The sequence below is a fragment of the Chelonoidis abingdonii genome, chromosome 11 (genome assembly GCF_003597395.2).
Source record: "Chelonoidis abingdonii isolate Lonesome George chromosome 11, CheloAbing_2.0, whole genome shotgun sequence".
Taxonomy (NCBI): Eukaryota; Metazoa; Chordata; order Testudines; family Testudinidae; genus Chelonoidis; species Chelonoidis abingdonii.
In genome coordinates, this window is record NC_133779.1 from 26,169,188 (window position 1) to 26,174,212 (window position 5,025).

Here is a 5,025-nt window from a genome sequence, read left to right on the forward strand (position 1 = left end):
TCTGTCAACAAGGCCAGAGCAGGGAGACTTGCCCTCATCTGGGACTTTGATTTCTGGACGTGGATTACTTTTATGTGTTTTTAGGAGACTTTGAAATTAAGTGTCTCTGTGACCTTAGCACAGTACATCTGGAGCTTGTTGAACAGCTGTGTCCCTCAGTCCCAGGCTAGGTGCCTTTTACATGCTCACTGTGAGGAGCAGGCCACTTCCTGGGGCAGTCTAACACACAGTCTCCAGCATGTAACTCGCCTCCCAGCTACACGTATTGAGTGCTGCAGCAGTGACTCCCGAATTTACAGTACCACCGGAGAACCCAGAAATTCTCTGCTCCAATATCCCCGAAATGTGCGTCTTGTCCTTGTCCGCTCTTAATGAACAATAGGGAGTCATATGAAATCTTGTTATTTCAATGGAAAATGACATGACACCTAGGCCTTGTTATTCCAAATGGAGTTTCCAACACACTTTATCCAAACCCACACTGGTTATTAAAACAATAAACCAAGATTGTTAACGTACTGGAAAAAAAAAAAAAAAAAGATTTTCATGACTTCAAGTAATAGCATAAAAGTCAAATTGTTTTACAAAGAAATCAAGAGAAAACACAAACTAATGTTTACTTAACAAGTAACCAGATGGTAAAACAATGTTTCTGCTCCCATGTGCTGGACAGGCTTCCTTTCAACCAGGATCCCCTCTAACCTGCCCTGCTGCCCACATTCTTCTTCAGGAGTTGTCATGAGCAGAGCGGGAACGAGGAGAGTCTCATGCATTTTTTTCCACCTCTTTTATATTCAGTCCTTTGTACTAGAAAACAAATTCAGTTCTCACAGCTGAATCATGGTGAACAGGACTGTCGTAGTATAAGCTTAAGTGGTCCCTGTGATGGAATGTTAAATGTCGTCTTCACACTTCCCCTCCTGAGAGAATGGGTCTGTTTTGACCAGCTATTTGCTTTGTGTCTCTGAGAACTTAGCATTTAGCGGTTGCAACTCTTTCAGTAACGTATACCGTTAAAATCTTCATAACGCTTTAATACGATGTTTGCACAATTTTTAGAAGGATATTCAGTAGTTATGTCTTTCAAATGTTACCTCACAGCCGTTACAGTGATTTACTGAAGGGAGCGGGTGAATCTTCCTTTTTAAATACACACCCAGCCAGCCAGAGCTGTAAAATCTTTGTTGGTTTGTGCTTTCGTCGGACTCCTACTTTACCTGTAAAAATGGTTAACAAGGCCCACAGGATAAAGAAAGGATGTGGGCACTGACCAAAAGCAGCCAATGAAAGACTAAACTTTTTTAAATGGGCAGTACTGCCCTTTGTCTGTTGTTCTCGGGAGGAAGGCGATTGCGAAAAGTAGCAATGCTTTGTATGGCTTGAGCAGAGTTTGAAATTCATCTTCCATACTAGACGAATGATTTGGACAGAGAATGTTTGACAGAAACATTCAGGTTTTATATTTTTTTATTTTGGGCTTTGGAGCTCCTCTGTGCTATCCTTAAGATGCTTTGTTTGCTCTAAGCTTACAGCTGAACCCCCAAGAGACTATTTTGCTGCTTACAAAAATTCTTTCTTTAGATCTAGCAAAGCCTAAGTTCCAGATGTAATTATTTCCTTTTCAATTTTAATAAATTACCTCTTTAAACAGGGTTGGATTTTGGTTTGTCTCTAAGAGGTTTGTGCTGTTGTTGTTAGCTGGTAGCCACAGCTAATTTCCTTGTTTTCTTTATCAGCTCTTTTCTGAGGGGAGGTTGAAAGGCTTGAGGGTACCCCAGAGGGAAGAATTCTCAAGTGCTCCTTCTGGGTCCAAAGGTTTGGGGTGTTTTGCATTTGAGTGAGTGGCACATTTACCAAGCCAAGGTCAGAGAAAAGTTGTAACTTTTGGGGTTTAATACAAGTCCTAGGATTGCACAAATTATATTTTAGAATTCTGGCAGGCCCCCACTTTCTGACTTGGATGTGACAGATAGAGACTTCAGTCCTGACCCATACTATGAAACAAAATCTGATCATAATTTTCTAGAAGGTGAAATTTAGGGGCACGAATTGCACAGGTGTCTGGTTCTCGTGTGTTCCCAACATGTCGTGTGGTATTTTCAGTCCCCTTCACAAGCAGAGTGTTCGGCATTTTCAAAACACCTGGGACCAGTCCTGGAGTTCACTGGTTTATAGTGACACTGTGTGGATTGAAGAGATACTTTATATTATTTTCTTATATTTATTATAAATACCATATGATGAAATTGCAATGAATGGTGTAGATTCCATAGGTGTTAATAAAATGTTAGATTTTCCAAGTTTGATAATCTTTGTTTCTGTCTTTATGTTGAGTTATAGTATGTAGTGGTATATCTGTTATTCCAGACTTGTGTAGTGTTCTGAGTGACACCCCTACGACATCATTGAGCATCAGTGCTGCCAGCCTGGGTTGATGGCCCATCGCAGGTCATCATCTGTACAATGAACTCATTGAAGGATCAAGGGGATTACACCTATTGACGTCAGCAAGACATGCAGGGCTATGCCTGTGTTACTAGACCTCCAAGGCTTTTCCATGCATGTGTCTTGTGAAGTTGCTGTTTGGAACACAGGAAGTAAGAACCACTTGCAAAGGAATATAAAGGGCAGCTACATATCTCCATTTTTGTCTTCATCCTCTTCTTACCTGCGGAGCAACTTTTCTACAAACTGACCCTGGAGCAAAGACCTGAATGATGTAAATGTCGTCCGAGAGCTTTCAGGCCAGAAACTCACAATACTGCGTAAGAAACGAGATATATAGATTTCTGAATTATTGACTGTTTTCCCATTTTAAAAACTTCCTTTTTCTTTCCTTCTTTTATAATTAAACCTTTAGTTTAGGATGCTTTCTTGCTTTATAAACCTTTAGTTTAATGCTAAGTGAGTGGCTGGCATCATTAGTATTTGGAGTATATCATAAACAGATAAGTAAGAGTTAATTAAAAAGAAGTACTCTTATCTCTTTTGCTTGTAAAGGGCTTAACAAGTTCAGTAAGCCTGACTGTCAGCTGATTTAGAGGCAATCAGGGACAGGATACTTTCAAATCTTGAGGGAGGGGGAAGCTTTCATGTGTGGTTAGAATTTGGTTGGTTTTCTCTCTGGGTTTGAGAGTGACAGACGTGCACCAGGTTTGTCTCCAATCTTCCAATACAGGGCTCCTTAAGTTTAAATAGTACGTACTAGGTAGATAAGGCGAGGTTAGGCTTATTGTTTTTTTTTCTTTATTGCAAATGTGCATTGCTGGAAGGAGTTCAAATCTATTTTTTATGAAAGGATTTAATTTATACCTGTATTACTTTAGGCTGGGAGGTATTCCCAGTGTCTATAGCTTGAAAACCTGTAAATATTCACCTTAAAATTTACAAAGATATTTTTTACTGTTTTTCTCGTCTTTAATTAAAAGTTTTCTTGTTTAAGAACCTAATTATTTTTTTTCTGTGAGACCCCAGAAGGACTGGTCTGGATTTCACCAGGACTTGTGGGGGAGGAAGGAGGGAAGGGAGAGAGAGAGGCTATTTCTCTGGTGTGTTAGGCATTACTTTCTCTCTCAGGGTAAAGTCTGATGAGAGGGAAAGAGAAGGGGAGGGAAGGTGAATTTCCATCTCTGTTTAAGATTCAAGGAGTTTGAATCACAGTGATCTTCCAGGGATAACCCAGGGAGAGGGAAGCCTCGGAGAGGCAAACGGTGAGGAAAGGGTTTACTTTCCTTGTGCTTAAGATCCAGAGATCTGCGTCTTGGGTTCCGGGCCAAGGTTTTGGGGACCAGAGATGTAGCAGCACTGGAATTCTGGTGTTGGGGGACAGCACTACACAGTACTAAGCTGGGTAATTGTGCGTTAGAGGAATTCATGCTGGTTACCCATCTTTGGACACTAACAGGTTCAGAGGGGGAATTATTCCATGACATGGTGTGCAGCGTGTGGGAATAGACGGATTAAGATAGAATCCAAAAGCCAGTGAGGTTTTTATTTCTCTCCCTGCTAGCTATCTGGCAGCAGACTGAGGTTTGGTTTAGAAGCCAAGCCAGTAATTTTTTCTTTCTCTTTCCCTTGCCAGCGGTGTGTAGAGCAGCTTGAGGAGTATTGTTTTTTAAAAGCAAAGATCTGCAGTTTTGGTCTCTCCCTTCTGAGTCTCTGGGAGCAGATCATTTAGTTTAAAGGATCTTTGTTAAACAAAGGAACTCAGCTGTGGTAGCATTACTCCAGGCAAAACACATTTGCAATATGAATGGTTTTTTTTCTTTCAAACTTGTCAGGAATAGCTACAGGTAGAGGGTTAAAAAAAAGATTGTTGCTAGCAAAACTTAAGGAAGGCAACAGAGAAGCAGCATTTGCAGGCCAGTAAACAGCCGAGGGCGCTCCCAACAAAGGAAAGCCATAAAACCATGTACTACAAGGGAATCCTGAAACAGGAACGGGCAAAACTGGAGGCAGAGGAACAAATCAAAGACGCAGACCCATAGGCGAAGACATGGAAAAAGAAATACAAGAATTTAGAAATAAACAAAAGAGATGAGTGGGGCTTTGAACCCCCCAAAAAGAGAGAGAAGGCTGCCACAGCAGAGGAGTGGAAGGTAAAGGAGAGAGGAAAAAGAGAGGGAAAGAGAGAGAAAAAGAAAGAGGCTGCTCACAAAAGACAGATAACTCCAGAGTGGGAGCCCACCAGCAGGCCTGAATTAGAACAGCTAAGCGAAGGAAACACAGCCTATACCTAACAACCCTTCGCAATTATTGTTTCACATCCCAAGCAAGAAATTTCCCCACTATCAAGGAGGTGATGACACTGAGGCCTTCCCTAAAAATTTTGAAAGGACCTGCCGATGGTTACAGCATTCTCTAAAGACCAACATGGATAGAGCTGGGGCACTGCCTCAGTGGACCCCTAGCAGAAGTTGGCGGCTTGCAATGCTAAGGAGAATGAATGATTATTAAACTTTTCAAACCAAGGCCAGCAATCAGAATGGGGCTAAACACACTGAGCACTGCCTGGTCGGATGTTCA

At 41.5% G+C, this 5,025-nt stretch overlaps 1 protein-coding gene and 1 long non-coding RNA gene across 2 annotated transcripts in view; both read right to left on the reverse strand.

Annotated features, from left to right (window-relative positions):
• The window catches only part of LOC116823303 (uncharacterized), a 703,657-nt gene that overhangs the window by 411,666 nt on the left and 286,966 nt on the right, over positions 1–5,025 (reverse strand). The window lies entirely within an intron of this gene.
• Positions 1–5,025, reverse strand: part of LOC142047439 (uncharacterized) — a 115,934-nt gene that overhangs the window by 97,398 nt on the left and 13,511 nt on the right. The window lies entirely within an intron of this gene.